The following is a 26,302-nucleotide window of genomic DNA, read 5'->3' on the forward strand; positions in this document are numbered from 1 at the left end:
TCCTAAGGGGCACCACACAGGCAATCGTCTTCAGGTGGAACGACAAATGCAGACGATTGCTTGTGTGGCGATCGATTTTTTCTACCTATACGTAACTTTACCGAAAGAACCAAAGAGTATGCATACAACACACACATACAACACACACATACATACAACATACACACCTACAACACACACATACAACACACACATACAACACACACACACACACAACACACACACATACAACACACACACACAACACACACAAACAACACACACATACAACACACACATACAACACACGCACATACACAGAAACTATCACAGCGTGCAGTACCAAAAACGCCAAGTGAATGCAGCACTCTGCCCATCACAGGCGGGTACAAGAGGGGAAAAAAAGAGATTCTGTTCACCTGTCAGACCGGTTATTTAGTGCCGACTGTGGAAACAGTCAACGCGTGCGTGTGCCAGAACGCACAAACCCCACCCCCGCAAAACTTGCCAAAGCATTGCCTTCAATCACCGCTCAACAGCGCGTGAGAAACAACGGAGACGTCTCTGTGTCGCTCGCCCACCTCACTCAACGACCGTACAGCCCGACAAGCCGCCCTTCGCCACTTGGGTGACGGCGACGTCACCACGGGGCCTGTGCCAGGCCAGGTGCACTTTGAGATCACGTGAAGTGTCGAAGGCTCGCTTACACGAGGTCTCGGGACAGACCCCACACATATGTATATGTGACAATCTAGCCCGTGGCTGTCACGGAACTAAAACACGAGCACGTGCGCGCGCGTGTGTGCGTGTGTGTGTGCGCGTGTGTGTGTGTGCGTGTGTGTGTGCGCGTGTTTGTGCGCGCGTATGTGGGCGCGTGTGTGCGTGCGTGTGTGTGAGCGTCGTGGTGACGTCACCGCCACTTAGTGGCGAATGGCGGTTGTTGTTGTTGTTGTGTGTGTGCGCGTGTGTGTGTGAGCGCGTGTGTGCGTGCGGGTGTGTGTGCGCCTGTGTGCGTATGCGCGTGTTTGTGCGCGCGCGTGTGCGCGTGCGTGTGTGCGTGTGTGCGCGTGTGTGTGTGCGCGCGTGTGTGTGTGCGCGCGTGTGTGTGAGCGCGTGTGTGTGAGCGTGTGTGTGTGTGCGCGTGTGTGTGTGCGCGTGTGTGTGCACGCGAATGGGTCGTTTTCTGTGGACGCATCTCATTGCGGGGGAGAGCTCACAGTCGAGCAGCGACCGCTGTCGTTGTTGCTTCTCGCGTGCCATTTGATTGAATATAAATAGTAGTGTAAACAGTAATGTAAAAATGAAACACGTGCGCATACGAAGTCTGTGTTTTAATTGTAATCAAAAACTCGCAAATTGCCACCCATCTGCCGGGACACGGGCTAAGCACGTGCTCCGGTATAGATGCATTGATGTGCAAGTGCCGCTCTGCGCCTGCCCTGTTGTTGTACCGCGAGGGAGCGGCGTGCGAGACATTGTCTGTAGTATCCCCATCGCTCCGTGCAGGCGACCCCGACATCAGAGCGTCGCTTAAGGCGCAGCTTAGCGGGAAAGCACGCGCGCCTCCTCGTCCCCTCCCTCCTCTCTCAGCCACCGCCTCGGAATCTCTCACAAGTAAGCAAAGCGAGCAGGATTCGTTCGGAGGCGCAATGGTTCAAAGCGCCGGATCTGCGTGCGTCGCGGGTTATGCGGACGCCACCAGCGGTTTATAGATATGGCTCCGAGACGGCAACGCACCTTTTTTTTGACAAATTGGTCTTTTTTATTTTGGTATCCGCGTTTTGTCACCCTTCATCATAATCATTGTCAGCCCAAGGTCAATGCACACGTGGATGATGGCCTCCCCAAGCCGCCGTCAACTGTCACGATCCTGCGATCCGTTTTGCTGCTTCCACCCCGACGATATTTTAGATCTGTATTATTGTCTAGAACTCCTAGAACGTCTGGAATTATTCTCGACCATCAACCATCGTCCACTTTAGCCGTGGCGTGTTCTGCCCAAGCCAATCCACTTTTCCTCGTAGTTCGGGGGATGATGTCATTTGAACCCTCCGTCTGTCGTCTCATCAACGTGTTCCTCTTTCGTGTCCTCCGAATGTAATTCCAAGCATTTATCTCCCCATGCTTCGGTGTGCACTGTTCAGTCGGTGAACCACCATGTTTCTGCTGAAACACGTGTCACACGGCTGGCATTACACGCCGATTGGAACCTGCATTCTGTTGGAGCTGGCGACGGAAACCTTTACATGCGGAGCGAGGCACGGGCTCGGCTAAAGAGTCCGGAGTTGCATCTGTTCAATATAATTATTGCTCGTGACAAAGTTTCTGGGGGAGAACTTTGCCGATACGATCGGTAATCTGGCCAGCTTTGATTACGTACGGTGCGAAAGAAGTTCAACAACACGCAGCGTTCGTAGGAACCAGCAGCAGGACAACCTCGGCTTCTTGCGGTGTATTCGGGGCGCAGGGGAGCGCAGATGACACCCTGTGTTAATCAACGCGAGTTGGTCGAATAGGAGTGTGAACGATATGGTCTCCATATATTCTTTGGGTCTTGGGTCTTTCGGTAAAGTCACGTAGAACAAAAACATAACAAAATCTGCGACGTTTCGATCGCAATATCATAATCTTTTCCTCCTGATGACGATTGGTAACGCGTTTAGAGAGTATTTGGCTGCTATACATTTCCACATCGTTCACCAATTCGTTGAACTATCATTTGTGGCTAGTTGGCTAATAACAAAGCGATAAATATATCTCGATGGGCCTTACCTGGTAAAATAAAAATAGTTTGCAGTTTACTTTAATCGTAGGGGCAAAACATGGTACAGTACTTGTAACAAAAACAAACATTGACACAGCCGTACAGGTCATCTTTTTTTTATATCGTTTATAATAAGGATGAAAAAAAATCATACACACCCGCGATTCCTAATGTGAGGGATATAGAAGTCAAACTCCCCCTATGGTTCGCACTGCCTCTTCATTCGGGCCGCCAACGTGCACACGAGTAGAAAAATCAACACAGCGGGAAACGCACTCGTCCAACGTTTCGGTCAATAGGGCAATATCATTGACGATTGTGGTAGGGTGTTGTTGTTTGTGCGTGTGGATCACTGCCAAAGTGGTAACCACACCCCCCCACCCGCTCCTTACAAAAAATATATAAAGTGTCAACGAGCAGAGCATAATTGGAGAGCAGCAGAGATGTACTTTCGACAGCGCTAATTGCAATGACCCTTCGCGTGTAACAGATGTCCGGCTCCGTGATGTCCTCGCAACGAGAGGCTGGGAGGCTCCTCATTGTCTGTAAGGGGTTATCAAAAATAGCAGCGCTAAAAGTAATGCGCGGCGCACCCGCACGTTGGAAGGATGCAAGCGCCTATTAATAATAATAATGAGGGTACCACTCGCAATGCTTGCCTACTGCTGCTGCTTGTCTACTGCTGCTGCTTGCCTACTGCTGCTGCTGCTTGTCTACTGCTGCTGCTTGCCTACTGCTGCTGCTGCTTGTCTACTGCTGCTGCTTGCCTGCTGCTGCTGCTTGCCTACTGCTGTTACTGCTGCTGCTACTGCTGCTGCTACTGCTGCTGCTTGCTACTGCTGCTGCTACTGCTGCTGCTACTGCTGCTGTTTGTCTACTGCTGCTGCTACTGCTGCTACTGCTGCTGCTTGCTACTGCTGCTACTGCTGCTGCTGCTACTGCTGCTGCTGCTTGTCTACTGCTGCTACTGCTGCTGCTTGCTATTGCTGCTGCTACTGCTGCTGCTTGTCTACTGCTGCTGCTTGCTACTGCTGCTGCTACTGCTGCTGCTACTGCTGCTGTTTGTCTACTGCTGCTGCTACTGCTGCTACTGCTGCTGCTTGCTACTGCTGCTACTGCTGCTACTGCTGCTGCTTGTCTACTGCTGCTACTGCTGCTGCTTGCTATTGCTGCTGCTACTGCTGCTGCTTGCTACTGCTGCTGCTACTGCTGCTGCTACTGCTGCTGCTGCTTGTCTACTGCTGCTGCTTGTTACTGCTGCTACTGCTGCTTGTTACTGCTGCTGCTTGTTACTACTGCTACTGCTGCTGCTTGTCTACTGCTGCTGCTTGTTACTGTTGCTGCTTGCTACTGCTGCTGCTACTGCTGCTGCTACTGCTGCTGTTTGTCTACTGCTGCTTGCTACTGCTGCTTCTGCTTGTCTACTGCTGCTGCTTGTTACTGTTGCTGCTTGTTACTGCTGCTGCTTGTTACTGCTGCTGCTTGTCTACTGCTGCTTGTTACTGTTGCTGCTTGTTACTGTTGCTGCTTGTTACTGCTGCTGCTTGTCTACTACTGCTGCTTGTCTACTGCTGCTGCTTGCTACTGCTGCTGCTTGTTACTGCTGCTGCTTGCAACTGCTGCTTGTCTACTGCTGCTGCTTGTCTACTGCTGCTGCTTGTCTACTGCTGCTGCTTGCTACTGCTGCTTGTCTACTGCTGCTGCTTGCTACTGCTGCTGCTTGTCTACTGCTGCTGCTTGTCTACTGCTGCTGCTTGCTACTGCTGCTGCTTGTCTACTGCTGCTGCTTGTTACTGCTGCTGCTTGCTACTGCTGCTTGTCTACTGCTGCTGCTTGCTACTGCTGCTGCTTGTCTACTGCTGCTGCTTGCTACTGCTGCTGCTTGTCTACTGCTGCTGCTTGTCTACTGCTGCTGCTTGCTACTGTTGCTGCTTGTTACTGCTGCTGCTTGTCTACTGCTGCTTGCTACTGCTGCGTCTTTGGATGGAGGCGCTGGTGCCACTTTGGGGGGATGTGAGCGCTCTCGGTTGACGCGGAGTCGCAGCTTGAGCCACCGTCTGAGACGTGGTCGCTTCATCGCCTCCCCTAACTATCGTGCCCCCGTCGCAGGTTCTGTAGCCGCCGTCGGCCACGCTCTACGCACTGCTGGATGAAAACCCCTTCCCAAGGCCGCGCCGTGTCTCGCACGGCCGCACGAGACGTAGTTGACACGCATCCATCACCTTGCACGTGAGAAGACCCCGTGTCATCGCGTAGCTCCTCGAATGCGCGAGTTTCCCTCTTTTAGCTGCCACTCAGTCGTTAGTCTTGGCCGCCGGACCATCATACGTATTACGCAAATGTCCTTCTTTAGGAAATTGCCCGAAACTTTTCGTCGGTTCTAAGGCCTGCACGTTGTCGAGCAGCAGCGATAGAATGTGGCCACGTTATTTGCGTGCTGCCTGTCCATGCATCAAGACGTCAATGTTTGCCATGCATTCGTTAATCGCGGTGTACATCTTTTATGGACCAAATATCTACTACAAATATTGGTATACGTGGTGTAAATGGGCTCTGACCTGGTGATAAAGGCGATCCTACAGCGAAAGACAAACATCCCCTGTACAGCCTTGAACAAACTATTGAGGAACGTGTTATTCTCTTTGGTTTTTTCGGTAAAGTCACGTAGGTAAAACAATCAATAAAATAAATGTAAACAACTAAATTGTGATTTAATTTAGTTGTTTTCAGAAATTTTATTTTATTTTTTGTTTTACCTACGTGGCTTTACCGAAAAAACCAAAGAGTATGAATCCTTGCAGTCACAAAAGCTTCAAATCTAGAACGTGATGTTAGTGCGCACGTGTTAATGCCGTCACGGCAGGTCGAGGGAGAGGGGATGGAGTAGCCAGCACCACACCCGGACGCTTTTGTCTCCCCAATGTTGATGTTTACAAGCCACCCTGGGAGAGGCACAGGACAGATTTAGATATCACTCGTCAACACCGCAACTGCTCACAATCGAAGCTAGGTTTGTTAGCGTCGTGCGATAACCACTACGTTACCGCCCCCAAATTATAAATATACAGAGCGGGTGGCCGTGCCATGGCGATACTGGCTTATAGATGGTAATGTTCGTGTGTTGACCTTCTTTCGCACCGTACGTAGCCAATCATACTCGTCGCAGGTGCGGGGGAAGGACCACAAACTAAACACAAAAAAACAGTTCCAGAAGCATTCGTTTTCCATCGACAAAACTAATAAGTAATAACCATCGAACAAAAACGCTAACCGCATCGCGCGCTTTCAGATGCGCTTCTGTGGCCATCTGGAACGCTCTTCCTTCCGATTTTAGGAAGCTACTGGAGCCAGTGCCGGATTATCCTCGTAGCAAAAGTAGCTACTGCATATACTACGGGCCCGTCACTTTCAAGGGCGCCGCGCTAAATAATTTCAAGCTATTAATTCCGGTTCAACGAGTCTGCACTTGCTCTATTACTATAGTACTATACCGCCTTCGACTTTTACGAACGACTGGGTGTTTAAGGTTAGCGATTTGTCGTATTATCTGGCTGTATAGCAAATGAAAAAAATACAATTACTTTTCTATGCAAGTAAAAAGATTGTATTTTAATATTTACGTGTTTTTTCAATTTACGGTCCCTTTTTAACATATGCTACAGGCCCCGCACTAGCTTAATCCGGCACTGACTTTTACATCATCTAGCTTGACGCACTCTTTTCTTTGGAACTACGTATTGTGTTCAGTTGTACGGTCGGCTACGTGCGGTGCGAAAGAAGTCCAACATGCATTCATGCAATGAGGGATGGAGCCCGTGGCGCATTCCTGGTATTGCCCGCTGGGTACCGGCACTGCAGCCTGCCGCCCCCTGTGGCAGGCGCTGGGGGCACCGCCGCCAAGTGCTGCGTGTGCCCATCGAGGTCATTATGACGAAGGCGTTCTCAAGGAATTCTAGATTTGAAGCTTTCGTGACTGCAAGGATTCATATTCTTAGGTTTTTTCGGTAAAGTCACGTAGGTAAAAACATAAAAAAGTAAAATAAAATAAAAATCACGACGTTTCGGAGGCAACAGGTGGTACCGTCACAGCCACGACAGCTGTATCAAGTAAATGAGAGATTGCAGGAGCTACCAGCTATATAATGGTTGGAGAAGGTGGTGGGGCAAGGGCCGCATACTCTTTATTAATATGGTAAGGTGAGGCTTAAGACTAAGAATAGACTGCATAACAAAGGCTGAGCCTTTGATATGGAGAGGTACGGTTTGTGACAAACCTAAGAATATGTTCTCAAGGAAGTTTATAGGGCACACGTGCCCGATGCTTCTCTACAATGGTCAATTGCACTGCCCCGAGCAGAAGAACAAAACGGAATGTAATCGACAGAGATACCTCCTATGAAGAAGGTCCATTGTCCGAAACGTCAACGATTATTATATTAAATTTTGTGGATTTCACACATGATGATTATTGCTTGTGTTGCAGTCGAAACGTCGTGAGAATTTTTATTGTTATATATTTTTATTTTATTATTTCCCTTCTACGTGACTTTACCGAAAGAACCAAGAATATGATAATGATATTGTTCTCTTGTGAGAGGCACTTGTTTATGCATTTCTTTTTTCTGTGCTTATGATGAGACGAATGGGCCTCGGATTTTGCCTCTGCTGGTGTACTTGTAGCGCTGGTGTTACCTGCGGAAACTCTTTGATCAATGCGGGCAGTTTTAGAGTGGGAAATTCTCTATCGCAGCAACACAATGTTTCTCACACTAAAGTTTTGTCGCATTGGTCCTCCTTCTTTACTGGAGTTCTATTTACGATCAAACTCTGTGGTTTATATTAATATTAGCTGATCAGGCCCACTGAGCCATATAGTTATTTTTCAGAAGCGACTTGGACAAAAATTATAGCTCAACGAAGTTGGCTTATCACGTGGTAATTTATAGCAGCTAAATACTCTAAACGCGTGTTTCTAAACGTGGAGGGGAAAAACCGGTGGACCCGGAGAAAAACCCACGCCACATGCAAACTCCAAATATACAGCAGGCGCCAGGGTTGGGATCGAACCCACGACCTCCTGCATACAAGGCGCGGTAGTTAACATCTCGCTACCACGGCCCCTATTTATCATGCCCTCTACCCTCGCCGTTACGCATGAAGCAAACGCACACAAAAAAAACCGTTCGAGTTGCTTCAGCCTTGGAAAGCATTAACAACTGAGAGCAAATGCCCGGTATCGTGGGTATATTAACCCACGGAACGAGAGGCAATTGCATTCCGTTGCGTGGCAATGCGACCTTGAAGTTCACGGCGACTCGAGGGTGGTGGGGAGTGCGACCCTCGGCTGTTGCAAGGAACTCGGCTCCGGGTTCTATGGCCCTAACATTCAATGCACGGCAAGACGCGCACAGACGGACTAATCGTAGCCACCTGGTTATTATGAGACGTTCCGGAAAAAAAATCTGCATCCCCCCCCCAACAAACTTCATTACTTGTCAACCCATGCGGTTTATCCCGTATTCTTGGACAGGGAAATTGAGTTTTCAGGTCCATAAGGCGTACAGCCGTTTCAATACGGGCACGTTTTTTGTTGTTGTCTATTTGTTTGTGTTTCTGCCCTTGTAATGGGACTTTGCAGGGTGAACGTTGAGATTTATAAGGGCACGGGGTGACCAATAAGGTCTGAGTTGGTATGCAATAAGGTTGGCACTGATAATGGGTTGACATGTATGTAGCTAGCTCTCGCACGCAGCTTTTGGACTATAAGACGCACCCCTTCCAACCGTTGCTTTGAATTGCGGGGGGGGGGGGGACGTGCGTCTTATTATCCGGATAATTTTGTATTGGGGGATTCACTGATGCTAATGCTCGAGGCACCGCTGGAACTGTGTTCAAGAGTGCCGCGCCACGTCACGAACAATTGGAGAGACATGAATGTCCCCGGGACTGTGAGTTGACAAAGTGCTCGACTCGGGGCGTTGGTTGAGGCAGTGCAAGAGACTCGTTAGTCTGATTCCTCGCGGTGGTTTAGCCTTTGCGTATTCGTGACACGTTGCCACGTGTCAGCACTGGACGCGTAAAAAAAAAAAAGAGTACAGGTAGTCCCCGAGTTACGATGGATCGACTTCCGATATTTCGATCTTACGATGGCGATACGACAAAATTGCCATCAACAACCTAACATCGTTCAAGTATGCAGACGATGGACAGAATCTTGGTGAGTACAGTACAATAGTGATACGTTACGACACGTTCAATGCATGCTAAACGTTTTTATAGCAGATTCGATTGTTTCCATGAAAAATCTTTCTATTAAATTGCAGTTCATATAGGCAGGCTAAGAATTGAACTTGGCTTTTTTTACTTTACATTTCACCGTGCAATACAGTATTGCGATTAATAAATACATACAGTATATCGTTTATACAGTACGGTACTGCAAATTGCTCTGTTTTGCTAAATTATCACAATTATTTAAGACTCCTGGGTAGGCTAGGCCATCTTCGACTTACGATATTTTTGACTTACGATGGCGTCGTCGTAACGTATCTCCATCGCAAGTAGAGGACTACCTAGTTCATTTTATGAATGTCACTAAGTCGATTCAATGCGGTTCACAGCCTTTACAATACGAGGCGTCCGATATACTTTGCATTCTGTGATGAAGCAAGCAAAACCGAATGATTCGTTTGCCATTCAAAGCCTATACGATGTAAGTTTGGGAAGTAAAATGTATGATATATGTGTGTGTACACACACGGACATTGAGTTCTGCTGATGCACCTTGTTTCACAGTAACGCCTGACACCTGTAGTACTACACCCGATAACTGAAGTAAAAAAACACACTCGTGTGTTTTTATATTCGTGTCATTGATTGTATCGAATATAGCAGAAATTAGGCTGAGTATAAAAAGGCATGCACATTATGGTCAATTGTCTACTGGTTCACACGAGATGCCTAGATAATGAGGTTTTCTAATGATCAGTGTCTTGTCGTCAGTGCCTATCGCTGTAGGGGTACCCCAATTGTCAAAATCCAATTTGTAATGGACACGGCTTTTTATCAGGTTGTTCCTTTTCGGAGGAAATACGCAATAAGTTTAAGTTATGGGTTAATCTTACTCTCTCATAGCTTCTGCTATCTGTTACCCGGATCTTAATAAGGGAACCTTTGATTGTATTTTGCTTCGACTCTCTCTCTCTGGCGTGTAGATATGTGTGTGTGTAATAGCTGTGTGTATGATTGTGTGGGTTGAGCTGTGTGTGTTCTCGTGCGGACGTGGTGGTTTTCTAACCACAGATGTAACCGACCTCTATTATTCTCCGAGCTGGCTCTGTGCCCAGGGCTTACGATTCTTAGAATTCAATGGAAATCGCCTAAGGCCTTTTGAGGGCCAATGTAAGCTATACCCCAATGGGACAACCGAACGGAGAATTGACAAAAATATGGAATTGCCATACAAAACAACACAGAGACAGAAGTGAGACAGGTTTGTGTAAACACCAAATACCAAGAAAGTTAGCAGGAGATATAGAAACACATTTTTTTTCATGTCCACAATCGCTGCAGTGCAGGGAAGTGTGCTTTTGTTATTTTGAGGAGCTTTCCCCACATTGAATCCTTGATGGATATCACTTTTTTTGACACATTGTTCGGGCGAAGGTCTTCGTCTCGGTGTTTCGCAGTGAATTGTTAGAACACGATGACACTGTGTGTGAGTGTGGAAAAAAAACACCCCTGGAGTTAAATGGCACAAACGTTGCCTTTATTTTGTTCGTTTAAAGTAAATCGCGTGTAAATTGCACTGGCATTTTGAGCGAGTTGATATTGATTTTTTACCTCATTGCTGGTGGTAAAATAATGTACGTTAATGCTAAAATTATACCATCTTAGTATGAATGCATTTTAAGGATTAATACTTCGTATATGCGATGATCAACCAGCGCGTGCCTTATTACTGCTTTATTACTCCTCTGCAATATTTTTCGTGAAATCTCGCTGCCTGGTGCAGTCGAGTTTAACTGTAGTTCGTAGCCCATTTATTCAGGCTACAAGAGGAAGATGAGTTTAGAAAGCTAATTTAACAAAAAAAATCTTGCCACAATTAGGCACTTAAAAAAACAATGCACATCAGATGTGTAGCTGTAGAGTGATGGACAATAAAGTTTGGCATTGTTCACATTCTCTCCATTCTCAGTGCTTCGTGGCTACCCTTTCTGTCAACGAATGTTTGTCCATTTTTTTGTTTGTATATTTTAAAGGGAACCACATCGGCTACGTTATTACTTTGCAGGATCGTGAGAGATGGCGGCTGCTTGGAGGGCTTAGTCCAGCAGTGGATTCAACATTGATGCGGATGATCGGCTACTTAATAGCCATGCCCATTCATTAGCTTGTCATTTTGTCTGTCATTACCATGTCCGTCTAGTGGGGAGCGGCAGTGTAGTGATTAGCTCACTGCGCTATGAACCCGGCGACCCGAGCTTGATTCTTGCTTGCGACCGATATCAGTGATGAATGTCTGAACTGGCCTATAGGTTGACTTGGCCTTAAATGATTAGCAGGTGCGGTGTGTGAACATCAGCACTGGGGATACAAAGGCAGCCGGGCGTGGTTATGTCCGCCCAACCATCGTGTGCCGTGCCAGCCTTCATAGGGGCACATGCTGCACTTGGCTCAACAACCTAAAGGCTATATGGGCGATCTATGTCTTTTTCTGTTTAAGGAGACTTAACGTTATAATGATAAAAAAGAGACAATCTAATTAAAAAAACTGCTTATTTGCTACTCGTACCCAGATCGGTATAGTTTGAGAAAGACCGGCAACGAAATGATTTCAAACAAGTATTTATATACGTAGCGACAACATTGCTCGGTTGCGCTGTATGCCAACACAATGGGCACGTGTGTATCTGTCACTCTCTCCAACGCCAGGATCGTACATTGGTCGGTCGGCGCGTTTGCGTTCTTCTGTGCGGACATTTCATTGCTCAGCAGATTTTGCGGCTGACCGCAATGGGACGGTCTTCTCCGGCCTCGTTTTTAATTAACCGTCAACTATTGTTGTTGGGCACACAAAGAAAAGCCAGCGTAATAAAAACGACGTCATCTTCGTTTTGGGTTGTTTGTGGATCTGTAGGCACGGTTTAACACGGAATTGGTGCAGTGCCGGATTATACTTAGTAGCAAAAGTAGCAAATGCTACGGGCCCCGCACTTTCAAGGGTCCCGCGCTAAATGCGTTCAAGCTATCAATTCCGGTTCAGTGATTCTGCACTTGCTCTATTACTATAGTACTATACTGCCTTCAACTTTTATGAACGACTGGTTGTTTACGGCTAGCGATTTGTCGTATTATCTGGCTGTATAGCAATTTTTTTAATACAATCTTCTCACTATGCAAGTAAAACATTAGTGTTTTAATATTTACGTGTTTTATTTCTTTACTTAGGGCCCCTTTATAACATATACTACAGGCCCCGCACTCGCTTAATCCGGCACTGAGTGGGCTGCATAGCCCCGAGCAGTGGGTGGGTGGGAAGGACATTAGGACTGTCAGCCTTCATCATCAACATGTCATGCAGACGAGTGTCAACCCATCCTCTCTCCTTCGAGAGCACGGTTTGTTTTCAGCTCTTTGAGAAAGGCTGTGGACAAAGTTGCGTGCTTTACACGGCGTGACCGGTCTTGTTCACGTGTAATTGTTTTCCTCTTTAAAGTAAATTGATTCATTTATCGCCCGTGAGTCAATTCTTATAATATAGCTGTTAAACGGCTAAAATCAATTACGGTACATTTTGTTCGAGATTTTATTTTGTTAACTAGATAAGGCCCACTGAGCTAAACAGCTCTTTTTCAGAAGCGACCTGGCCACAATTGATAACCCAATGAAGTGGCTTATCGCATGGAAATTTATAGCGGCCAAATACTCAAATGCCATTTTTTTTAATGTGGAAGGAAACCAGGAGAACCCGGTGGAAAATTCACGCGACCACGGGGAAAACGTGCAAACTACAAATATACAGCAGCAGGCGTCAGGGTCGGAATCGCACCCACGAGCTCTTGTAGACCAGGCGAGGTAGTTCACATCTCGCCACCGTGGTGCCCGTTTCATCAATAGATGAAACGAGCAACGCGTTGGAAGGTTGACAATGGTTGTCTCAATGTAGATATAAATAGACCCTACCGAAGGATACGTGGGATTTGTCACAGGCACATGGCCACCAATGAGCTTGGAGAAAGAGAGTTTATTTAGATTTTGGTGTTTATTTGTTTTGTTTTGGGTCTCCCCCCCCCCCCCCAGGAAGGATTCATTGAGTCTTGAGACGGATTCTCTCGTGGACATTATTGTTTGCCAATTAACTTTTTTTATTCGGGCTTTACATTTAGGGGGGTCGAGGGGGGGGCAAAACCAAGTACACACCGAAAGATGACCAACCCGCTTGCTCTCCTGCCGACTGCAAGCGCACATCAATAGCCATCCACTGCGTGTCTTGTGCACCTGATGTCTCCTCTGAGTACGATCCATCCACCCGCCCCCCACGTGCTGATGTGTGTGGGTGTGCAGTCGTGGGGAGCGGTGGTGTAGCGGTTAGCGCGCTGCGCTACGATCCCGGCGGCCCGAGGTCGATTTCCGCTCACGGCCAACACCCACTGACGATTATCTCAACCGGTCCCGGGCATCCCCTAGGTCGACTCAGCCTCAAATATGGAGACAAAGGCGCCTGGGCGTGGTGTTGGTCCCCACCCTCCCCCTCTCGTGTGCCGTCCCGGCCTTTATAGGTGCTCGCTAAGGGCACTTGCCCTAATAGTCTGTTCAGGCTATACGGGGGATCTTTGTTTTTGTTTGTGAGTCACCACGCCTGGCGGTGGAAACTGCGCTCTCTCAGCAAGAGAAACCTGTCTCGGCAGAGAAGCTTTGTGCTCTGGCGCACAACAACCAGGGAGGCGTCGTTATTATTATGGTTTGAGGCTTAGCCACTGGAGACAAATTAAAAAAGGCCCTTTTATGCAATCATTTTACAAGTGTCTTTTAGACTTCCATTCTTCCAGTTAACCGCAGATGTCTCCTTTTGATAGCCAAACAAAGTATTCCTTCTTTATTTGTTTTAATTCCCATGAATGGGGGCGGGGGAAGTGCGGGATAGGGGACTTTTTTTTCACCTTTCGGGAGTTTTTTTTATTCATCCGTTTATTTACTGATGAAGCACCCAGTGCATGCTACGAAACGTCGGACATCGTGCCGATCAACACGCGGTACAACCCGAAAACTCACCGGAAGAGAGCGACACGGCACGACGGTGAAAACCTACGATGCGGTGCACACGATTAGGCCCCATTGCTCATTTAAAAATTAGGGTGTCATTCCAAGTTTTTACTTGTTTTCAAAAAAGCAATGTTATTGATGCATTGTTTTGTTTTAAATGTAGTGGTGGGGGGGGGGGGGTGTGCCCTTGGTCAAGCGAGTGCTGGGAACTTTTCCTTTCAATCGGTGGCACTTAGCCAGTGCTATAAATTCCACATTTCTATGTAGGGGGACGGTCTATTCTATAGAACAACCCCTTTTAACTTCCCGCAGTCGTCCTGTATACATCATTCTCAATCCACCAAATAGACGAAAGGCCTCGTCAATCCATCACCGTGTCGGCCAGGGGGTTCTTTAACCGTGCGTTGCCACGCGCTGGTCTGCCCAGGGGCATAGAGGGGAGGGCAAGACCGATTGTGATACCACTTGACACTGCTGTTAGCCGCGGTGGTGGGTAGCCGCGATCAAAGCACTCGTCACGTTACCAACCGCTCCACCCCAATGTCATATTTACACGAAAGTATTTCGGCAATCGTTATATATGAGTAATCGTTATGTGTGTCAAGTACATCGTAGAGCACGATGTGTTCCCCCTCTCCACCCCCCACAACGTATTTAACTCATCTAGGCGAGAAGTCGATGGCAGCAGCAGTCGACCCAACCCCCCCCCACCCCCCGACTTTGCAATTGAACTCGCGACCTTGGAGCGCTCTGCCGCGGATCCAATCTCAATGGGACGGCCGCGTTCGAGTCTCTGTCAGGGTGGCCGCGTCAAGAGCGGTCGCGTGCGGCCCATGCGGGGTGGCACTCTCCACCCACCCCCCGCCTCGACCCGTGAGTAAACAACAACGCGAGCAGCCACGGCGGACGGGCGCGCTCACCACGACCGCTTGACCAAGACACGGACAGCTTGTGAAAATGACGAAATGGCACCGAAATAACGTTCAAACTTTGATTTGAAGCTTTCGTGACTGCAGGAATGACTCTTTTGCTTTTTTCGGTAAAGTCACGTAGAAATGAAATAAATAAATAATAGAGTACGGCGTTTCGATTGCAACTCAAGCAATCGTCATCAGGTAGAACTACGTTTGAGAGAGAGACAAAACACAGACACGGAGACACACAGACAGAGACACAAGCAGAGAGAGAGAGAGACAACACAGAGGCACACAGAGAGAGACGCAACATAGACACACAGAGACCCAAATTTAGTTCTCCCTGATGATGGTTGCTTGTGTTGCATTCGAAACGTCGTATTCTATTATTTAATTTATTTTCTAAATAACGTTGTTTTCTCCCCCTCTCTTTCTCAAAAAAGTTATTACTTTAAAGATCCACTCCCAAATAAATTGTTACCTGCACATCTTTCAAGTTTCTCTCAATTAATTGCCCTTGAATTTTGCTATTTCCCAGAAAATGTTGTTTTAAGGTTGAAGATTTTCCAGGGCGTTTTCAGAGGGATTCGTTGTTATGCTTTGAAGAGGGAGTTCGTTGATAGAAACAAGGTCATCCGTTGCACGAATGTGGATATTTTCGTCCCCGCTTCAGGAAAGCCAGGAGAGGGTTATTACCAATCGTGCCACCCTCTCGTTTAGACATCGAGACACGCTTACTTCATGCAAGCCGATGATTATTGTGGTTCGCGTGAGATCACAGTTGTCACACCCAGTCAATGCAAACAAAAGCTTTATGTGAGCACGTTATGTAACTTCGAATCACATGTACAACGCACATTTAGAGGGAGAATGCAACTGTGTAACGTCTGGATTGCAAGTCCAGCGTGCAGGGGCATTTGCAAGCAAGCACATGTTGGAAAAGTAGGGGGGAGGTATTGGAGCTGCTAGTAGAGGACCTTCTGTCAGTTGCGGTGTGAGAAAGTATTTTCAGGACTGAACCTTTAACTGCTAGTTTAAGGGTAAAGGCGCTTACTTGTGATGCAGCAGTCGTGCTGTGACGGTTCCACCTGAAGACGGAAGCTTGTGTTGCCTCCGAAACATCGTGATTTTTTATTTTATTTTCATTTTATTAATTTTAACTTTTTTACCCACGTGACTTTACCGAAAAAAACCCCTAAGAATATGGTAAAGGCGCTCTCAAGGTGTAATGCCCATTCTTCGTGTATCTCTCACGACTGCCGGTGATGAAAATTCACCACAGGCGCCGTGTTCATCCACGAACCGCACACAAACCCCACCCATACACATTTCTCATGAATTTTATCTATGATTGAAAAAAACATCGCCCATAAATGTGCCACGTTTTGATGTTTGACTCGAAACGAGGCTTTGGTGGCCTATTACGGAGGGCCTTTTCTCGCGTGTGTAATACTCGTGGGCGTGTGTGGTGCCCCTGTTTTAAAGTGGGTTTGTTACCAGTTGTGTTTTCATCGTTGCTTAAAACGACAGCGCATAAAGCAGTGGAGCGTTGCAATGATGTCCGAGCATTCGCTAGAACGTCTCTGATCTGCGCATCAATGATGCTCTGTAGTTACCCCACCGATAGTTTGCCATGTGCAATCATTTCTTCAGACGTGTAATTATGAAAGCCTGTAAAGGAATTGAGAGGGCAGATGGCATTTAAAAGTCCCCAAACTCTGGGTGGGATACCTTGCATAATGTTTGCGTAGCTCTGCCACAATTTCATGTGTTTATGTGTTCGACCACCAACCAAAAAAAAAAACATTCATGACAGACTTTGAAGACGAACGCACAAGCAAGCTCCTTTTTGAAGTTCAGAGCAGAAGTGCAACGCGGATAACGAGGCAGCCCGCTCTTGCGAGAATGAACTCTTGTTGTTAATTCGTATGTCGCGAGTGAAACTCACACGAGGGATAATCGCACGCTGTCATACGTCATCATGCCATCGATCTGGCAGGTTGTCGGATGCGTACAGCGACGATGACGATGTAAGGTGCTTGAAGGAGCGTTTGATTGTGCCAATTGTTTGTATGCAAATAGCTGCGGTGTAGAAACTTTCTGCCACAGCCAACTTGCCCAACGAATACTGAAACAGGTTTTTTTTTTCATACGCACTGAAGAAAGCTAATGGAACAAAAACTCTATCTTCCCATTGTCAGTAAAAAAAAACACAGTTGTTTTATTTTACTTGGTGTTTATCATAACTATGTATGCGTGTATGTATGCGTGTCGATGTGGGGAGCGGTAGTGTCATGGTTAGCGCACTGTGCTAAGAATCTGGCGACCAGAGTTCGATTCCCGCTCACAACCAACACCATTGCCGATAATCTTAACCGGTCCTGGTCCTCACCTCGTTCGACTCAGCCTCAAATGAGTACCTGGTGTGATGTGTAAACATCACCACTGGGGAGACAAAGGCAGGCCAGGCGTGGTGTTGGCCACCCATCATCCTCGTGTGTCGTTCCGGCCTTCATAAGTGCTCGCGAACAGCACTTGCCCCAACAGTCTGTTATAGGCTATACGGGGTATCTTTGTCTTAGTGTCGATGGTGGGGAGTGGTGGCGCAGCGGTTAGCACACTAAGTTACAAGCCCTGCAACCTGAGTTTGATTCTTGCTCACAGCTAACATCAGTGACTAATTTCTGAACTTGTTTTGGGCCTCCCCTAGGTCAGCTCCGCCTCAAACGAGTACCTGGTGCGGTGTGCAAACATTGCCACTAGGGAGACAAAGGTGGTCAGGCGTGGTGCTGACCACTCACGCCCTCGCGTGCCACGCTGGCCTTCATAGGTGCTACCCGTAAGAAATGTATAATGTTCTAAAAAAAGTTAAACTCCAGAATTCCAGTCACAAGTTGACTCAACCAATCATCCTTGATTTATCTGAAAATGTTACCATCGATTTGTAGGTACGGAGATTTATGTTATTGTAACCTGTGCATCTGCAAACAAAGGTATTGGACCAATTCCACCTCATTGATGGCTAGCAAAGTCCAACGGTTACGTATTTATGGTAAGTATTTAATTTTTATTGTTCCTGGAATTGAGTGGAAATTCCCAAGACTTGGAAAACTTTCATCATGCAATAAAAAAGATAATATGATAATTAACAAGACATGAACCCGATTGTTTTAATGCCAGGTCTAATAAACACACGTTAACAGCATCAATAGACACGCACAACGTACGGAAATACACGCTTAAAACACTCGTGACCATTTTTTGCCATTACATAATCAAGTGTGTGCGTGAAATACACTGTGTGCGAGAAGTGGTACTGGTTAACAGCCGCGCAGTGGTTTTGTATTGCAGCGGTTAGCGCAGTACAACACCAGCGATTCGAGTTCGATGTCATCCTCCTCAATGACCAATAACAGTGGCACATATTTTAACCAGTGCTGGGCTTCAGCTCGGTCGAATCGGCCTTAAGTGAGCACCTGATGCGGTGTATGAACATCAGCAATGGGGAGGTAACTGCAGCCGTGCCGTTGTGTTGACCACCCACCCCGCTCATGTGCCGGGCCGGCCTTTAATAGTGCTTGCTCATAGCACTTGCTCCAACAGTCCTGTTAAAGACTACGCGGGTAGCGATCTCTGTAATTTGAGAAGTGGCGCACAAGTTGTTATACTCCACAAATGAATTACAATTGCTTTCAAACGATGAATGGAGGTGGGGGTTTGTTTTTGGTCCACGCTTGCAAAGCGTCTGTGTGCACGTTCGTTCTCTAACAAAAAAAGACCATCATGTTTACGAATGCAATCTTAAAGGCATCAGAACTGCTGGCCGGAAGGCTATGGGATTTGGTTGACTTTAGACCTCCGAGGGGTGACTGGTTGGGGTTATCTTTCCAACACTTGAGGATTACAACAAAGCCCCTTGTGTATGTTGAACTTCGTTTGCACTGTACGTAGCCAACCGTGCTAATCGGAGGTGCTTCACAGCGTCGCACGATTTGCAGTCAATAGGCAGCTTTATAATGCCTTCAAATGATTTAATGTGCATTTATAGCTTACTGAATCGGGCTTTCTGGCTTTAACCTTTGAGCTGAGGACCATTTATTCCTATAACCACGCACCAAGATAAACATCCCCCGTGCATCATTATTGATTTTGGGGCCAAGTGGTTATTAGGTAAGCTCACTGGACTTGCAGTTCAGAAGTTGCCGAATCGATGACGTCTCTTGGCGCGACAGTTGAAACAATGACGCACGTTTTCTTAACCACCCCTCTCCACTGCCTCAGTCAGTTAAGCGGCCTTCACGTGCGGTAGCGTAAAGTGTGGGTCACCTTCTGAGACATCAGGCCAGCGTGAAAGCCTCCCAAATTGTATCTCGTGTATGGATGTGCGTTGAACTTCTTTCGCACCGTACGTAGCCAACCGTGCAAATCGGAGCTGCGGGGACGCGAGCCGACCGCGATCATCTGGGTCAGATGACGTCCAGCCTATTCGAAGAGTCACGCACAGAGTTAAAAAAATGAAACGATTAAAATGAGATGTATTTTAACGGTGGTGGTGGTGATGTTACAGATATCCTTCATTTTTGGAGGATACACCCGCAGAGTCAGAGGATCCTAATCGAAGTGTGCGGGAGGAGGGGCACTTCCCCCAGCAGTGCTGTGGGCAAACGATTGGAAGGCTGCGCTTTTGTTACCTCTCTGTCTGGCCGCTCAGGGCTGCCGCAGCCCACGAGGTTGTGGCGAGCGTGGCCAAGCCGCCACTGTTTCCTCCAAGTGCATCATACCTACCCGCCCGCCGCCCAAATAATCGCCAAGCGTTACCAATGTTGAGATTTGAAGTTTTCGTGACTGCAGGGATCCATACTCTTTGATTCTTTCGGTAAAGTCACGAAGGTATACAATATAAAAAACGTTAAATCACGACGTTTCGACTGCAGCACAAGCAATCGTCATCAGGTGTGAAAACTACGGCTAAAAAAATATTGCCGTAATTTTCGCACCTGATGATGATTGCTTGTGTTGCAATCGAAACGTCGTGATTAAATTTATTTTATATTTTATACCTTCGTGACTTTTCCTAAAGAACCAAAGAGTATGTTAACAATGTCGTACCTTAGGAGGCGGTTGTATTTGAGGCCGAGTGGCCCTTGCCGGGGTGGGCGGGAGGTCCTGGACAGTTTCAGAGACCACTTGCCACCGAAACTGTGCGTGGCCGAGAGTTGAACCCTGCTCCTACATCACACGGATGTGTACACTGGGCAGCAATATAACAAACCATTACAATTCACACAGCTGGAACATAACAAGTGCTCTTTTAACGCAGCATTAATAATAGTGACTGATTAGAACTGAATGGTCAGTTCTACTCCACCTGTCTCAGCGCTTTTTGAGTGAGCGTGTGTTCGATTCCCGCTCACGGCCACCATCAGTGATGATTATCTGAACCGGTCCTCGGCTTCCCAGAGGTCGAATCAGCCTCACACGAGTACCTGCTGTGGCCTCTAAGCATTGCTACTGCCGACACAAATGCGGCCCGGCGTGGTGCCGTCTTTCATAGGTGCTCACCAACAGCACTTGCCCCAACAGTCGGTTAAAGGCTACACGGGGGATCTTTGTCTTTGATTAAAGTGCAGCCCTGCAATTCCTTGATCACACCACTCTGCATGATGTTGACTCAAACAATCACACGTGTGGCGTTGTTGATATCAAGTACAGTGTGCAATTGTCCCGGCAGCTAACTGTAGTTGTCCAATAGTTAAATCATCTTTGCCATATGAATGTGTTAATGCCAATCGCATGCTACAAGCCACCAAAGGAGCACACTCATTGCTTCAACTGCCGTGGCTGGAAATCGAACCAGCCACTGTTAGGTTCTATTCCCCGCAAACGAAGCTAAATTGCCATTTTGAGTCTAGATTCGTAGTGTGGCTGCTCTATATTTGTTCTACAAAGCGCTCAATGAAAATGCCGCTTTTGATTTATCCATCAACGAACGGTCGCTTCCAGCAAAATAATTTGCGAGCAGACAAACTGTTTATGTTCCATTTTGGAGGCATATATTCACCGTGATTAACGACAAACGTGTTTATTCAAAGTCACCATTAGTACAGTTCAATTATGACGAATTGAAAGCATTCCAGCGGCGTGCAGTGTGGCGAAATATAAACTAAAACACAAAGCGTTTGACAACGTGCTTTTATTTACGTCTTTGCCAGAAGCCATCTTTGTGCGCATAGCGACAGCGTTGTTCAGTTGTAAAGACGGTGAACGCACCTGAACACTTGTTTCAAACGGTTTAGGTTTTGAGTTGACAAGGAAGAAACAAGATGCACTCGGAGAACGTCTCGATTTCCTCAACCAACGATTCAAATGCACACTTTTTTGTAATGTTTCTAAATGAACACTTTGTTAACGTTAAACACGTGTAACATGTTTCTTCTCGAGACACACGGAAAGAGTAGGAATGTTGTAGACCATTTTGCATGATTATTGATGCGTTTTATGGGGATTATAAAGACTTTGGAATGTAATAAAAATGGAATAATTGCATAATGACCCCTGTTAAATTCAGCAGCTTGATTAACAACATTTTCTCTATTAAATCGTCATGTTTCTTTCAAAGGTTTTATATGTTTTGTGTTTCTTTAATCAACCAATTGCTCGTTTGTTTTACAACATTTGAACTTTACAACGAGTGTACAATAAAATTGCTTTTGGGAAAAAAATACTTTGAAGATCCTTTATGACTGAGAGTCCAGAGAGACGAGTCTTTGCAAGTTTATTATGAATATTATGAAGTCTTTGCAAATGAGTTATGGGTTTCACACGCAAATGGAATATTGCAGTAGAGTCATAAACCAAACCAACCATACTCGTACTTCAGATCAGAATTTGAGTTGCCAGCTCTGAAAAATCAATGCCCCCCTAACCACTCCAGGCAACTTGGTAGTTGTTATAAATGCCCTCGCCACGAGAAAGTGGAATCTTTAACCGTTGCATTAGGACCAGCAGTGGTGATGAATACTGTCAGAATGCTCAACAAAGGGGCACCGGTGTTTTTGACTTCTTACAGGAGAGCATGTGCAAGAAGGAATCCTTTAGCCCCACCTCATCCAAGGCATCTGGCCAGTGTGGAGGCGTTGTGGCATGAGAAGGAAAATGCAGGGCAGCACCTGTACCACTTACTGTAGTGTGAAACGTGGGTTGTTGCATTCAATGAATATTCAGTCGTTACTTACGCATTCTATTGTTGGATATGGCAATATGGAGCCGTCCATAAATGACGTTACGCGATTTTAGACGATTTTTGACCCCGCCCCCCCCCCCTAGTCACACGGCGTCACGAAAATGCAGACCCCCCCCCCTCAAATATGACGTCATAAAGCTCTGCCCCCCCCCCAAAAAAAAACATGCTTCAAATCGCTTTAAACGATTGTCATTGTAGTGCGTATGTAATGTGGCGCTGCACTCTGATGTAGGAGAAAACATTTATTAAAAAGTCTATTTAATTAATTAGAACGTGTTGTCTATATTTATTTAAAGTCGCGCATTTTTACGTGACGTCACATTTCTCAACCCCCCACCCTCCCGTCGTCACACATCGTCACAAATGTCTGACCCCCCCCCCCATAGGTGCGTGACGTCATTTATGGAGGGCTCATTTGTTCAAGAGTTAAATGCGAATGTTGAGGTCTGCTCGCCGCTATGAGATAGGAGCTTCAGGAGAGACTTTTGACTTTTGAACAACTTTTATTGCCGCCAGCAGCAAAAGCACTGGAGGCGATTTCGATATGAAATACACAAAGTCACCAGCAAACAAATGAAAATGGAACGCTACAAATCCACGCGCTGTGGCGCTAAAAGCACCGCGCACGACACGAAAGAAAAGTCACGTGGTGGTGGTGGTGGTCAGGAAAAAGATCGTGGTGTGTCGCTACTCTGTTGATTATGTCCCATAGTTTGGGGCTTGCATGGCCACAATCGCACTGTGGCTTGTCTTTAATTTTCCAATTATTAAAGGCAACGTGTGCGTCGCCTTGTTGATGCGCTGACGCAATTGTTGATGAGTATTTTAGGCATTCCAAAAGAGGGAGGTGCGATGTTTTTGATTGGCTTCCGAATGAGCTGGGTTTTTTTTTTCTGAACGTCCGTATTGTTCCACTCTGTTCACCAGCGTTCTGCCGAAATGTGGGTGCGATTCTGGTATGGTGACAACGCGATCCTAGAAGGGGGATCCGGGCTTGCGTTGGCAGCGACGAACATTGTTGATGTCTTGGTTGACGATGGGTAGCTGGTTGTTGTCATGAACAATTTGTAAACTCCTCTACAGCATGCATGCCTCTGCGGTTATTTGGTGGCAGAATGTTCACCACATCAGGGAGCTTGTTTTCACGGGCTGGGATGTAACCGAGGGAGAATCTGCAGCTAACCAGGACAGCTTCCCCCCTGCGCCGAGGTGTCACTCTCACACAACCCCCTGGGCTAATAAACCCATGTCATCATGCTCCACGGTACAGCGAGTCTGAAGCCACATCCTCGCAGCAAGCGCAAGCGAGGAGACTCGCAAACAGAGGTCGTCTCCGCGACGTGCCTTGTGTTTTTTATTTGTTTGTTTGATTGTCTTGGGCTTGGCAGTTTCCCTCTGCAAGTGGTGGCGGCGGGGTGGGGGAGGTCGCAGAGAGGTGGGAGGTGGCGGCGAGGCAGGGCGGGTGCCAGGGATGTCTGTGGAGGCAGCAGGATGGTTTGGACGCTTGTTTTTCTTAGCTCGGGTCACAGCAGTGTCTGGCGCGCCGCGCATTGCACGAGAGGCAACAGGAGGAACCCAGGCCAAGCCAAGGGTTAGACAATATTTTCCTAGCGGAGCGGTGAGTAACTGGGGTGGGAGGATGCCACGTCTTCAGGCATCGCAGCTCGGCTTCCCTCCCCCGTGTCCTGGCCAGCCCCTTCTTAGCCGGTAGTAAATCCCCGTCGTATAAGTGGTTGTCTTTGAAGTGAAATGGTCATGCGCCAGTGAAGTATAGCTTGCAGTGAGTGCACTGTTGCATCTTAAATTCGCAAGCGCTTGCGCACGACTGAGCCCCATCACGAGACAAAGCAAATACAATGCTTTTTTGTTGGCTTTCATGTACATTGTTTATCGTTCGAGTGTGCGTGTGTGTGTGTCTATCGTACATGATATAAAATCTAGTCTAATTTTTGTAGTTATTGTGACAAATACAGTCCTTTTTGCTCACCCCTGCACACAATGTGAATGTGCGGTGCTCAACTCGTCTGTTTTCAGGACGGGGTGATGCTGCCGATGTTTCCACGCGCTGGGAGCGTAACTTGGGTCAGTCGGCGCAACGGTGCAACGACAAAACCCAGAGCACAGCCGCGGACGCCAACGGAGCGTCGTCCTTCGCGTCGTTGGCGATTCTGAGTCAGTTGCCGAATAACAAAAAAAATCCATGTTGCTATGGCGGGGACCTGTTCTCACCAAATTGAACAACCGTGGTTAATTACTTTCCACAAAGCTGTGAAGCATTATTAGGTGGCGCTCATTTTTTGTTTTCGATAATTATTGGTGACTGTACCGGTCATGCAGGATAGTGGTGGCGGTGGTAATGTTTGTGGAGGTGACAATGATGACAATGATGACACTGGTTTAAAATTCAGGATTTTACTATTGGGATTCTCGGTCGCTGTACCAATGAAAGTATAGGGGCGCCGCGGTAGCGAGATGCTAACTACCATCACCTGGTATGGAGGAGGTTGTGGGTTCGATCTCGACCCTGACGCCTTTATATTTGGAGTTTGCATGTTTGTTCGGCCTGTGGTTGCATGGATTTTCTCTGGGTCCTCGGGGTTTTCCCTCCACATTTAGATACAAGCGTTTCGAGTGTTTGGCTGCTGTAAATTTCCATACGATAAGCCACTTTGTTGAGCTGTCATTTGTGGCCAGATCGCTTCTGAAAAAGAGCTGTATAGTTCAATGGGCCTTACCTGGTAAAAAAAAATATATATAATAAATAGTATATTACATTGTGTCAGAAACATGTAAAAGCTGACCCCTGCCATGCGAATTCGGAAATGTCTCATGACTGGCAAGGGATGTCAATGGGAATGATGAGCACAGTCCTGTATGAGCATGAAGAAACTTTAATGTTGGACCTCATCCTCTATGTCAATAAGGGTTATGGGATTAAACAGTTACTCGGCGTGTATTAGATTGCTGTTTACAATGCCTTTTACATTCATTTGGCACATCGCTTGTTCAGCTTGGGGTTGCAATTCAATCTTCCCCAGCGTCTTTGTAAAAAGTCCGTAATCGAGCGTACGCGTGGATGATACATTGCAATAAAATGTAATGTACTTTTCAGATGTTGACGAGCGATTTAACATACGTTCTGGCACCAAAAAAAGATGAACGTAAAAAGAATATTAGTAGTAGTTTCATTTTATGAGGAAAAAAAATCATCAAACAATCTAACGACTTAAAACGTAGGTTTCTTTTTTGAGCCAGTGCAATGATCCGTATTTGTTTTTTAGCTGGGCCACGTGGTGTAGTTTTATACCAGAATTAATTTTATCACCCCTCCACCACCCGACGAGATTTCCACCGTCTCCAAGATTTTAGTTTTACGAGCCTAAAGCAAACATGGCTCAAACCAAAGAAGGTTCCGGTTTTATGTTGTGTCAAATTACTATTTTATTTGGTTAAACGATATGTTTAATGAGGATATGTAATTTGAAGTGTTTTGAATTTGTTTGCACATTTATTGGGACTCTTTTTAGCCCCTGATTCATCTCCGATCTATAAAAAAAAAACTAATTGTTAAAAGTAAGTAACCATGATCGTGTATGGATAGAATGGTCCCTGCCGTCAGAAATCCGATTTCCACTGGTTCAGTGCTTGCAACTGATGAGAACGTGTACTCCCCGATGCTCGTTAGGGCATGACTACACTTTTAATTAACTTTCCCCTTCCCGGAAAAGTGTGGCCACGTGATTGGCAATCGATTCTAATCGGTCGTTCTAGAACCGCGCTGACTAGAACATTGATTTCGCGTCCTCAGCGTGGCTGCGGCGCTCCACTAAACAGGAGTGGCTCCCTGACCCGAAAGACTTCATCATTGTCCACAATTAAGTGATTTTGGAATCGCTCTGGCTTATCTCGCCTCGCTGCTGATTGCCCTGTCTGCATGGGGCTTATTTGTGTTGCACCGTGGCAAGCGGCCTGCTGTTTGTTTTCGCTCCTCTATCAAAGTGTCAGCGAGTTGTTTACTTAAGAGCCGGGTCGCAATTTTCCTCAGCACGTCTTGGTGTTTGTGACGACTGCTCCTCTTCCCAAGCAGCGGTTAAAGTGGCCCTTTAGGATGGCGCGCGGAGGAGCAGATAACGT

The sequence above is a fragment of the Lethenteron reissneri genome, chromosome 29 (genome assembly GCF_015708825.2).
Source record: "Lethenteron reissneri isolate LAM-NWPU_2019-01 chromosome 29, ASM1570882v1, whole genome shotgun sequence".
Classification (NCBI taxonomy): Eukaryota; Metazoa; Chordata; class Hyperoartia; order Petromyzontiformes; family Petromyzontidae; genus Lethenteron; species Lethenteron reissneri.